The sequence below is a fragment of the Haplochromis burtoni genome, unplaced genomic scaffold, assembly GCF_018398535.1.
Source record: "Haplochromis burtoni strain Fernald_Lab_line unplaced genomic scaffold, NCSU_Asbu1 Contig_30, whole genome shotgun sequence".
NCBI lineage: Eukaryota > Metazoa > Chordata > Actinopteri > Cichliformes > Cichlidae > Haplochromis > Haplochromis burtoni.
The window spans coordinates 2370296-2384380 of NW_024582391.1; positions in this window are offsets into that span (position 1 = coordinate 2370296).

Sequence of the window (14085 nt, forward strand, 5' to 3'; positions counted from 1 at the left end):
CAGAGCTGTATGGTTCTTTGTCTGATATGCTGACGGATGAGAGGGCGATTTTAAGCAAATGGAAGGGTGAGTAAAATTATGTTGCTGTAAAATAAGCTGTGTTAAAGACGTTCTTGGAAGGTGTTCACACGAGAACGGATGAAAAGGAGGAGGAACCGTGTTTGCAGGAAAACAAAAACGAACAGCTTGTAAACCTGGGGGAGCATTTATAGATAAGAACCACAAGGAGCGTTTTTGGAGGTATGGTCCCTCTCCTAAAATTCTGATACTTTATCACCAAAAAAAGCAACCCAACCTTGCCTACAAAGAGCGGTACTAGGTTTCAAATGTGACATGATGTTACTGAAAACCTCAGATCCTCATTTTCACACTAAGATATTTCTGTTCTTCAACACACCCTGAGCCTTCAACATGAGATTCTTGCTGTGATGTAAAAAAGAACACAATACAGCAGAACTGCAGAGTGTCAAAAGAGGCTTGGACCAGAAAATAGAATTATGAAAGGGTCTAAATCAATTAACAAGTAGACAAACCTAAAAATTGAGAAAAGATAGGGCCTACCTGTGATCTCTTTCTTGGCACCTCTCCCTTTGCACCATGGACAACTTTAAAGGTAATGACTCTTTGTGACTGGGCCTAGAAGTTACATTAACTTTAGTGGAGGGATGGTGGGAACGGCATTGATAGATTTTTCAACAAAGAAAGGATTAGTATTAGAATGGTCAGAAGAAACAGAGATTATGGAGTGGTGCTTTAAAGAAAGTGTGTTGAGAGCTCCGGAGGCTTTTGTGTCTGAGAAGGCCTTCAGCAACTGAGAGTCCAGGCTCTTGACAGAGCTCATTTAAGGACTGTGGCAAAAGCTGCTTGGAGGAACTACACAGCAACGGCCTCATCCAGGAAGGTCGTCTGGCTCATTGCATGTGGTCTGTTGGCCAGGACAGACTTGTAAAGAAAGGCCAGTGTTTGGTTTTCAGCACAGCGATGGGAGGCCCTGGGTCCTGGATGAGTTAAGGAAGGTTTCTGCCATCACAAACAAGGACTGCTATTTTCACCGAGGGAGTGGAGCTGAAACACGCTCAAAGTTTTTGGACAGTCTCACAAACGTCCACAGAAAGATGAGACTTACCAGAATATGAATGATTTCCTCCAGTTATTGTCATCTGCAGGGATTCCACTGACCTTCTTCAATTCATCCCCAACATGAATCAAGCCTGCCACACATAAACACACATGTTAAAAATCTGCAGTCATTCTGGTATTCCATTATTTTAATGCCTTATTGTAAGTGAACTAACAAATTAAGTCAATTTGAAGCTTGAGGATGTGTACAGTGCAGCTGATTAATGATTATTATTTCATTTGAAATTGGAAAAGAAACTGAATGTTATTGTCGACATGTGGAAATCTGCCTTTTGCTTGACTGCAGCCGAGTTGTTACACAGACTGGACACAACGAGTACACAATCAAACCGAAAACACAGACATAAAGCAGAGATTCACAGTATACTTCCTATTCATGTTCATTTTTACATAGCAGTTCGACACAGTCTCAAGTGATGAACAGTGCTAAATGTGCTAAATTCAGGCTCACAGGTAATTTATTTATCGGCTCATGGATAAAACTGGCACGTCTGATTCCACACACATACTCAAATGTTTTGACAGACTCAAATCTACAAGCACACAGACAAACATATACAAGAGAAAGAAAGAGGGCTGGAACAAACCACTTCTGTTGGCCACCTCTTCCCTAATGATCTGGGCCACAATGATGGCTCATGTGTGCTGTAATCATTGCTGTTCCAAAAAAACTCCGTGCATGGGAAAATAATGATTACAGACCTGTAGTGCTAACATCAATTATGGTAGAGAAATTATGGAGTGAAGTACATCTTTTTGACCATTGCCAATTTGCATATAAGGCTGGGAGGAGCATAATCCTTATGCACTGTTAAATATCATGAAGGCCAATTTCTATATAATTAGATGGTCCTTGGCCTTTTTAATTAAAAGACAGCCCTCAGTCAATATTTTAAGTTAAATATGGACAAATTTTCTTTAGAGCCATTATAATTTAAATTACTGCATGGTGGTAGGCGAAGTTATGAATGAGTGTCTGTATATGTACTATCTTTTATATGAGGTATTTATTCCGTTGGTCCAAGATAAATTTTTCCCAAGGGGGACAATAAAGAATAATCTAATCCAGGGGTCGGCAACCTTTCTGATGATGAGTGCCATCTAAAATTTCCTCAGGAGTATATGATTGCATTAGCAATAAATTTAATAACGCTCTATATGAACAGTTACAAACTATATAGAACAACTTTATATAATTATATTTGTTTGCAGATGTTGGCAGCTATCAGCGAGTAGTTGTCAGCTATTTTGAAAAAAAAAAAAGAGACACTTTTTTATCAATAACAAGAACTCCATAACAGCAAATGAACTGTACAACAGAAAATACAAATGCTATTTATGGTCTCCTCACAACAATGATAAGAAAAATAAACTGGGCCAATATGGCATGTTTGCTAATACAGAGATACACATGTTAATGTGACCACTGGTCTCCCACTCAGAGACACAGGTCTACAAGTGTCCAGCATTCAGACGACTACCTGAAGACACTCTTCGTGTGAGAGAAAATCTGCTCGCACAGATATGTAGAGCCAAATACTGTCAATAAGGCCTCTGCAATGTTTTGAAGACAGTTAACCTTGTCAAGCAGTGATGTCCAGCAGTTGAAAATGCAGCTCCATGAACACGCACAGCTGTGGATTTCAGCTTCGTTCGTAGTTCTACAAACTTTGACCCCCACAGAGTCGAGCTTTTCAGTTCAGTCAGCTGCATTTCAATGTCCTCTGTGTCCAACCAGTTAATACGAAACAAAATCTTTTTATTTGATTAGAAAAGAAAACATTGGTCCAAAGTCCCAAAAATGAATTCTGTCTCGAGTCTACGGATGTATCCGTGTATTTCCGTGGTGCTGATGCTGCACTGAGCGGACAGCAACTGAAGCATTTGAAGTGTCAGAATGTGGAAATTTCAACATCGCTTGAAAAAACTGCCAGCTAGCAACGTCCCTCTCACCAGTAGGTTTTAAGTTATTTTTAGCCAGTTGCAAGTTGAATCTGGTAGTTGGGGTTGTTAGCTAAGATACCATCATTAAGAAGCGGCACAACTACTGTATGCGAGCTAATTTGCGATGTGCACCGCTGGCCCAGCCATTAATTTTTAATGCAACTTCTTAGATTGGACTGGGACAAAAAATCGGCTAGAGAGCGGCCCACCAGGTATTACAGGAAAAGCCATAAAGCCTTTGAATGAAAACAAACACTGTTGTGACAGTGATGTACACTGTCTTTTTGGTATATGTATGATTTCTATACGTTGTACGTCAGATAAAAACTTTGGTTGTAAGATTCAGATAATGATTTACTAAAAGCTCGACATTTTAAATGAGAATAAGAAAGAAAAGTATTTCTTTGTGCAACCCTTTTCCCTGTTAATGGCCCCCTGGCAAAACTTTGCTAGACCCGCCCCTGCACAGTTACCAGCTGTCAGCTATGTAGAAAAGAATCCTGGTGTTATTTGTCTCTCAGAAACAGTTCATAACTTCCCTTCAACTCATTCATGTCACCTAAAAGGTAAACCTGTTTCTCCATCACCTGTTCAGCTCTGATGATTCAGTAAGGACATCTCCTGGTTTCATCTGCATGTTTCCCTCTCACCACATATCCAAACCGACATCCTGACCAGCAGCTTTTACAGCTGTGGCTCCAGCAAACATCAGCTGAGAGTAGAAAGTAATATTAAATAAATTCTAACAACAGCTGATCAAGCTTAAACGTGCTGCTGTTGTTTAGCGCGACATCCGCTGGTTTCCTCTTTCTGGCGCAAAGTGAGCTATAAACAAATAAGAGAGAAAGACGATCAGCTGATCATTGATCAGTTTCATGATTGAAGTAGCAACAGGAGAGGGAGGGGGAGAGAATGAGAGAAGAAGAAGCATATGACAGCATAAAGACAGAATAACTCCAGCTTTTTGTCTTTTTTTTATTCTAGCTGAAGTACGGGACAAATTATGTTCCTTTTCACCTCAATATGAACATGATATTTTCTCTGAATACAGGACGATTCCGTTTTTTAAATAAATAAACTACACCTAAACTTGGTTTATATGTGACCCAGATAGACTGCAGGTCATAACTTCTTACCTGAAGTTCAGTTCACCTGATGCTCGGACCGGCAGCCGCCTAGGGTCTCTCCTCCTCCTGCCTCCCCTTTCCCTCATCCACCTGCTGGCCTCTATGAAAGCTCCGCCATAGCCACCACCAAACAACTGAGTTATTTTTACACATCAGCAAGCATCTGGCCAATCCACGACCTTTCATACTTTTACAAAAAAAAAAAAACCATCGGCCCACAAAAAAACGAAAAATCGCATTGGCCAATCCCACGTGCCCACGGTTGCCGACCCCTGATCTAATCAAATCTAATCTTATCATCATGCCTTACTATCGCTCTCTACGAACGAATAAGAGTTGTTTAAAAGGAGTTAAATGTTACAATTTTTAAAAGTTTGTCTCATTAACTATGTCTCATTAATACAAATGTATGTTTTTCAGTTCTATTCTATTTTATGTATTTTATGTGTATTGTGGAACAAGGAATAGAATTAGGTTACTATCACATATTTTCTACACGATAATGGAACTGTCCTTCTCTCATCTTTGCATTTTAAATGCATGTGCACTTAGCTGATGAGAAAACAAAGGTACAGTAGGCCAGGAAAACAAAACCAAACCTTGATATTAAAACCTTGAATGACAACCCATTTCTCAGGTTAGAACATAATACTATTAGTAATATTAAGATGAAACGTAGACAATGATACAATGAAGAAGAGGGGAGAAGCTACAAGGTAGAGGAGCCACAGCACACCCACAAATGCCTTCCTTGCCTGCATTTATGAGCTTGGTGCTTAGCCAAAACAAGACACAGGGAAGAGTATATAGTTTCATCTTCCTTATTTGAAATGACAGTGTTCAGCAGTGATGCATTTACCAGTAAACCCAAAATGCCTTTTTTCCCCAGTACAATAAAACAATAGGCTCAGTGGGTGCCAACCTGTCACGACCCTCCCACAAACATCATTCAGACACCATCCTGGCTGGGATTTAGGATGGAATAAGATAGCAAACTGCAACCCATTGTGTGCCGTCATCCTTGCTTGGACCTGACGACCTGAACCAGACGGAGGATGTGTCGTCTAGTCAACACATAGTTTGTCGTGGCTGCAACTCATCCTTCCACCCTTTCTTAGCTGTTTTTCCCATCATCCACAAAGACTGTTTTTATTTCTGGTAAAAATGAAATAAGGTTGGAGCTTTTCTTGCCTCATCCAGCTGCTTTGCTTTATTTCAACTGTCCTAACCCACTGCTGCCTGGGTCAATGACTAGACTGGAGCTCACCACACCACTCAGGATTGTGTCATTCCTTTGACACATCCAAAGTAGTTTGAACTACTGCCATCAATTTAGGTATTTAAAAGGCTCCTCAAAGACCAGAAGAGCCTCTGTTTTGTGCCACTTCAGTGATCATTAGCATGTCATCTTGGTTGTTTTTATAACCTATCCATACTTAATGGTTTTTGTCTTAGATAATGGTTTTCTCAAGGCCTTTGCTGTGCATTTAGAGATGGAAATTGAGAACAACTGCAGAGAGTTGCAAAAAGTAATAGAATAATTGGCTAATTAAAGACACCTGAGAGTGTTCAGTAGGAGAGAAATCAGCGGGGCAGGTCATTGAGAAGGGATGGCACTGTCAGAACTTGGTGTCAGGGTCACATTGCAGTGTGACCCTGACACACTGCAGTCTGACTTAAAGCAGCTGTATATGATGCAATGGTCTCCAGAGAGATAGAGAAGCCCTTTGGAGTTAGTGTCTGAAAGAATAGCGCTCTACAGAGAGACTATGACAGACAACAGGGTGAAATGGGGAGTCTGCAGGAAATCTCACAAGAGTACTCAGACATGTGGTCATAAACTTTCTTTCACTACATTTTCATTTGGACTCACTTTTTTTGAGCTGGCAGATGACCAGTGGCGTGATGGATGTTTTTATTATATCCCTTGGGGTGGCTGTTGGCTGGTGGCAGTCTTAAGGCTAACTATCTGTATAGAAGGAGTCCTCAACTCAGAGGATATAATGACAATAGGTCATCTGCAGGCTATGAATATGTGCATATATGTTTAGTGTAGCTATATATTATGTTTTGACACATGTGACTTAAATCACATGTTGAAACCCTGTTGCCATTTACAAAGACCACTTTTACAACTTGTATTTGTAAGTGCGAATGTCGATTATAGAACATTTAGAATGAAAATATGGAATAAATGGGACTTTAAACCCACATTTTTGAGACAATTTTATACATCCACACCACCCTGCTCTATGTGCTCTCCCAGTAACATTGGAAGTCGGATAGACATGAAGATATTGTATATATTGTATTTTTATTTTTATTTTTATTTTTATTCCTATTTATTATATTTATCCCCTTCGTATATTTTATTTATATTGTCTCTGTATTTATATATATGTGTGTGTGTGTGTGTATAACTCTGTAACTTCTGTCGGTGCTGTGCTTTTTTGGAAATCGAATTTCCCAGAGGAACCCACCCGAGGGATTAATAAAGTTCTATCTAATCTAATCTAATCTAATATTTGATACTGTCAGCCCGTGACCAATTCTGGACATCTATACAACATTAAAACTAGGTTCACAATTTGGATTTCCAAATATGACGTTCAACATTTGAATTTAGGGCAGGGTAATTTTTTTGGATGTCATGTGGATGACTGTGAAGGGTGCAGGAAATTAACATGATTAACACATGTAAGTTTTTTTATTTACAGATCTCAACATTGCTGTTATCAAGACTATTTATTATGTGTTAGCCTGCTGATTTGTTCAGTACACATGCGTTGTTCTTTTTTTTATGTAACATTTTCCTGTTTTTTGAACTGGTTTATTTATTCCAAATAATCAACTTATTTGTTTGTAACCAGGTTAAAACTGTAATTTATTAAAATGTGTTGAAATGTTAAAAATGTTAAAATGTAAAATAATAATGGTTAAACTAATAATATATTTGAAATATTTTGGAATTCCTTTTAAAAGGAGTAAAATGTGTTCAATCCTGTTTTATTGTGAAGAGCTTGGTAAGAGGAAGTGAATGAGACTGTGATTGAACTGAAAGAAGTTGCGACAGAAAGTGCGTGAAGTTTGGGCAAGTGTGTACGTAGGAACTGGTAAACAGTCTTTGTTGATGTCCCCAGTTTCTCGAACGCAGTGAGAGAAACTGGGGAGATTTGTTCTTGAAATCCATCGTGCAGCTGCTCACTTTTGTTTTAGTGTCAAGGGCCATCTTGGAGATGTCTGCTGATTATTCTGCATTCCTTCACACTTTACTGTTTCTGTACATGAAACATGCCCTCCACCCTATGGAAACATGGGACTACAGACCCTATAGAAGCATTATAAAAACCATGTCTAAAACGAGTCTAAGTTTGCCACAAGGACCACATTTGGACTATAAATAGCCCGTACACGGAGGTCCTATAGACGTCAATGCTAGACACTCGGTAGACACTAAAAAACCTTTGTTGGAAATTAATTCCAAGTAATGTATTAGGTCAAATTACACAATAGATGCAAAGATCTGGTTGAATTTAAGTACATTCTCTTTAAGTATGATTATTCATGTGAAAATTAATCCATCCATCAGTTTTCTTCTGCTTATCCTGGACTGGGTAATGGGGGCAGGAGCCTGGGCAGAGAAACCCAGATGTCTCTGTCCCCAACCACTTCTGTTAGCTTATCTGGGGGAACTCAAAGGTGTTCTCAGACAAGCCAAGAGATATAATCTCTCCAGCATGTCTGGGTCTTCCCACTCCCCTCTTCCCTCACTTGTGAAAAAGTGTATACCCAAGATACTTAAAGTCCTCAACTTGGGGCAGCAGCTCTTCCCTCACCCGAAATGGGCACTCCACCCTTTTCCATCTGAGGACCACAACCTCAAATTTTTAGGTCCCAATTCTCATACCGACTGCTTCACACTCAACCGCAAACCACTTCATTGTGAGCTGGAGGCTACCACCTGTTGAAGCCAACTGGAGCATATCATCAGAAAAAAGTAAAGATGAGATTCTTTGGCCACAAAGACAATGCCTTCTGCCATCTGTCTGTGCCTAGAAATTCTGTGTATAAAGATTGTAAACAGAATCAGTGAGAAGGGGCAGCTCTGGTGGAGTCCAACACTCACTGGAAGTGAATTTGGGAGTAACCAAGCTTGCTGGCAATGCAGACCAAGGGTTCCCTTCGGTTGTATAGGGACTAAATGGCTTTTAACAACGTGCTGGTCAAACCCATACACCAACAGTACCCTCCACAGCATATCCTGAGGAACACAATCGAATGCCTTCTCTCCACTAAACACATGCGACTGGATCACATGCAGGCTGGATGGGCAAAGTCCTACTTCCTTTTAAATATCCTTCAGAGGCCAAAGAGCTGGTCTAGCATTTAACAGCCAGGAAACAAATATGTATTTTTACCCCTGAATGTGGGATTCGACTAACGGATGACAGCATAGACTTCCCGGGGAGGTTCAGGAGTGTGATTGAATTTTGTTGGAGCAAATCCATCACTGAACCTGCAAACTAGGGTGTATTGGTGGCACGTGGACATATGGACATCTTTATTTTCAAACATGGTGATCATTATAGACATACTGTCAATTGTGCAGTCCAAAACTTGCTTTTATTCTCAAATCATTTTCCATTAAACTTTTTTCTTCCATAATAATTGAGCAGGCTGGCTAGAAAAGCTATGGTTCTCTTCACATTTTTAAGTGTATTCCAAACAGTACACTTTTCCCCAACTAGGTGAAAGTTGGGAAAATGTATATTTTAAGAATTTTTAAGACATATGAGCCTTGTGTTGCTGAAAAACATTTTTACACATAAGAAACTATTCAGACTAATGCAATGCTTTATTGAGGTTTGCAAAGTGCGTGTCAGCTCCTAACAACACCTTTGACAACGTATGTTCAAAGAGGCATTAAAGATTGTCTCCGCAGAAGCATAATGCCACTTCAAGATGGAAAACAAAAGAGCAAGACAAAAATTAAAAGCAGAAAGGAAAAGCAAAGTCCTGTCTCAGGATAAAAGCAAACAGGTGTGATGATAGCTGGGGCCACTTCACATCAGTGGCAGCACTCTGGCCCTTATTATCTTAACCGCAAAGTGCTGTAATAATCAACAGCACCCTGCATATTCATGTTTTTCTTTCTAGTTCTTGTAAGCATTTTTTACACAACCCTTGATGCACACTACCTTCTCACTCCTCCTCGTTAGAGTCTACAGTCAGACTTCATTATCTCAATCCTCCAGGGGTATATCAGCCTCTCCTGGAGGTCTGACGAATGCTTTGGAAGCGCTGAGAGGCGCTGATCTAACAAAGAGGGCAAATCCAACCTCCTAAACTTAGCATCACCTTCCCCGTGCCACAATACCCTATGGGTGCAATCGTCAGAATCCAGCCATGAGAAGTCACTATTAAGGTCTGCCTGCGCTGTTAAATAAATACATAAACATGTAGGTTAGGCGCTAAACAAGCTGCATGATTTCTGTGTGTGGTGGGCAATACTTCAAAAAGAAATGCACGGGTAAAGACCCTTAAGCACCAAGATGGGCTTCCTGGTATAGCAGCTAAATATCAACATGGATTTTTGGCGAGGTTTACACTGACCCTTCAACACCTACTGGCACATGGAAGCCATTTCAGACTTTTTCTTGTGCATAAAAACAGTGCAGGAAGTCAGAGAGAAAAAGTCTACGTCTGTCAAAGCATATACACGCATGGGCGACAGGATGTGTAGGTGTGTAGTATGTATTCAAGCGTGTCTGTGTGTGCTTCTAAAAGAGTAGAGCCATGGATTACAACCAGAGGTCAGCCCAAAGAGGCCCAAGAGAAATCTCAAAAGATGGGATGATTGATGCTGGACAGTCACTAAGTCTGATGAATAGACCATGCTATGTTAGCAATTAAAGACAAAGTGCTACTTAACCATCAAGCGGTGCAGCCTGCTCTATGAATGGAAAAAGATGGAAACTTATGATGTCAAGGGACGGGTTCTCTCTTCCTGTTGTCAACTATTACTGTAACCAGTCTCTGTAGAAATTAAATGTTTGAGAAAAAAGCAGCAGCAGAGAAATTCACCATCAAAAATAAATACAAGAGGGGCGTCATCTTGGCCTGAGGTAAGCCTTCAAGTTGTGCTCGATTAGTCACCAGTAAGGTGATCCTCTGCTAACTTGATCAACTCCATATGCAGCTGGGTCTTTATCTCCATTTCTAACACTTAAATGAATCTGATTGTTATTGTTGGGCTGGCCCAAATGCAACAGCTTAGTCTCTGTTGTGTGATGAGGAGAAGTGGAGTGACGCTTGTCCATATCAAGCTATCCCCCCTTGCAGTGCATGCACTGGAGCGCACATGCTCACATGGCAGCCACATTAATTATGTGATGACAAATGGCTCACACCTCATTCAGTGCAGACAAAAAAAGAAAGAATAGGGACTGAAATGTGGATCCCCTTATGTATGAGAGTGTGCGTTTATTAGAGGGAATGGAATGGAGATGAGATTGTCCAGTGAGCTGTCAGCACGCAGTAATGCCACAAAACTTTCAGCAGATAAGAAAAGTAAGACAAGCTGAATGTTGGATTTCTCATCACGTTTGGTTAGCTCGTATTTGGCCACGTAGGTTCACTGGACAACTGAGTATTTATGTGGCAGTTAGAGTGCCCCCTGGCTGATGGAGTGGATGGATGGCTGGATGACATGATGGAAGCTGGCTAGCTTGTACTCTGGTTGCACAGATGACGAGAGAGTTGGCTAGTTGTCTTGGCACAGCTCATCACACGTCTCGGGGTCTGGGGCAAGCTATGTGTGGCCTGTCTGGTGAGTCCCACAGTGGAACAGATGGATGCTCGAATCTCTCTACCTTCACCACGGCCACAACTAAAGCCACTCCACTATTCCTAACCCGCCAGGGAAAACAAGCAGAGCGATCCATTTCAAACACACTGCCCTCACACCGTAACGACCACTCAAAACATCGCCCTCTGAACCGAGCCGAACGCCGTGGCATTTGACAAACAATATTTCTCCCTCTAAATTGAGATTGACAAATGAAAACAAACAGACAGAGATGCCGACGTGCTTTGACATGATGTCACTTAACAGCAAAAGTGTAACGGCGACAATAAACTCCCGCTGACCACTGTGTTGACTGCTCTGTTTAGATGTATAAATATGAGTGTAGTGGAAACACATGCTGGAGATCTTCGCACCAGATGTCGACCATGGAAAAAGCAAATATAAAGTGGGAATGGGCCTCCTGGACATTAAAATACAATTACCTCCAATCATATCTGGTGTTGGAGTGTGTCATTTCATCTTACCTCACTGACATGGCATAGAGCCCCACGAACATAACACGCATGACCGTTCCACACGCTGAGTCCAGCATATTTATGAGTTCTTACATACTTTCTTGAAAGCCGTTGCTCAGAAGGAGTAAACTCATGTAAGATTAGTATATTTGGTCAAGATCAGAAAATCCATTTAGTGTTATGGCCACCTATAAAGATTAATATAGCACTGTAACGAATTAGCTAGAGTCCAGATGTAAATCGACATTATTGCTGCAAAAATGAATAAAAAAGAAGTCGGAGAGCAGTGAAAGGGGCTTGAGATTTTATGTCAAATGATTTTTCTAGGTGATGCAATAGAGCTGCTGCGATCCCCTTTGGGTGACCTGTTTCATGACTTTCCACCTGTTCTATTAAATCACTTACAAATGTAACTAATAAAAGCTACTCCTCCCAAAGTACCCTTCCTCCTTCATTCCCAGACTCCCTCTCAGCACTTAAGTAGGCTCTGGTTTCCTTTTTTATTTCCTTAACCTCAGTCCTTACCTACCAGCTATAATTAACAAGTATACTGAAAAAAGGCAAATTGTGGGACCTTATTATGATAATTACAGAAAGCAGGAGGGGTAGAGAAGCGGGCAGGTAATGTAATGCAGAGGTCGCTCCAACAAGACAGCTCACCATCATTTGTCTTCCTACAGCCCCTCTTTCCTTTCCTCCATTCCCTCTTTAAGCTTTAATGTTTAAGCAAGTTGCCCAGTTGCTGTGAAAACACATTTAACTGCCCACCTCAGAACTTCAGACAGGTGCCTGTGAATTTGTGTGCATGAATCTGGGTATGAATGTGTGGTTATCTCACCAAGAGTGTGTGTTTGTTTCCATACTGTTTGCATGAATCACTGTGCTGACACTATGGTGATTCATGTAGACCAAGTGGAATTGCCGTCTCCTTGCAATAAGCTGGACAGTGCCAGATATTTAGTCATTATGTACTATATGCGTGTGTGTGAAAGTACCTACAAAGAGACAGTTGTGTCAGAAGCGGTCTATCTCTGCTCTGGCATTGTTTAGTCTTTTCCCTGTCGTTATCCCCTGTAAAAGAAAACAGCACTTTCACATGCCGCTTCTCATTTGGGCTGGGAATTAGGGCCGCTGAGGAGCAGCCGGCCTGATGGGCAACAATGCCCACATTCAGCCTCTGAGCTCTCCGAGCTCTCTGGCTCTCAGACACAGAGCGGAAAACAGTAAGAGCGCTGGGTTGTGTGTCCACATTTATGATTACACATGTTGGGAGGAAGACGTTTTATTTAGGTGGGCTGTGAGATTAGGATCTGGGAATGCCTCAGATGTGGCTTTGGAAGTCGTATGTGTTTTCACATTCACAACTCAACAGGCTGCAGGGGCAGTCTAATAGCCACTTGACTGAGTGTTGTACAACTACACACATTTGAACAAACATAAGAGGATTTTCCATGACTGCTTTAAACTACTTTGCAATTCTTTGTACTGATTTTATTGGACAGGACGAAAATACACGTCTGACTATATTAACCTCTAGTTTTCTGGACAGAGTTCCCACAAATTTACATTTCTATTATAATGATGTAAATTTGCAAGAGTAGTTTATACCCACAGACACACTAGTTGATGCACAAACATATAATGTATGTACACTTTACATTACAACCTGAAATAATACTAATACTTCTTACATTGTGCAATCTTGCATACGCAAACAAATAATAGTACAATCATACAAAAAATAAGCACAAAGAGCCTTCACATTAGCACATGTCAACCTAAAGAAAAAATCAAGCAAGTAGACAGGAAAAATAGCCCGAGTAGGCAGCTTAGCATAGGCCTCACCACAGACACACATCACGACACAGTGAAGTACTCCATCTTCCTTTGCAGCACCCCAAGACACTGGCTCAATCCATCAAGTGAAAGATGTATTGCTTTTAAAGCACATGGGTTTATCTGTAAAACACTAACATGTGTGCTGTCTGCATGAATCTCATTAGCTTCTCCATTCATTCTCAGCCAGCGTCATTACTCGCTCACCATTTTGATGTAAACAGACAACAGGAAAGTCATTTTTGTTAAATATATACATCTATCTAGTCTCTTCATTCAATAGTCTCAGTTAGGAACTTCTAACCAGGATTTGCAGTTTCACTCACACTATATTCACTGTGGAAACCTGCAATTGTGTACATTCACACCAGTGCAAATTAAACGTGAATACCGTTCAGGCTCAGTTGAGGCAGACATTGGCTGTCTGGATCAGTGTGTTCATGAAGACTTCCAGACAAATGGAATCAGAGGAGCCATGATCCAACCGTCCTAATTGTGTCAGAGAGAAGAGTAGGCCTGTCTGCCACAGATGAGAAAAGCATGGCATGTCAAGTTGCCAACAGCTCATTCCTGTGAACGTCATTCATGGAAAACCAACTACGTCATGAACTGAATCGATCACAAGACCTTCCTGTCTTAATGCAACAATCAGCTACCTTATTAAGCAAAGACAATCCACAGACATCAATCATGTAATTTGAGCATTTAAAATAAT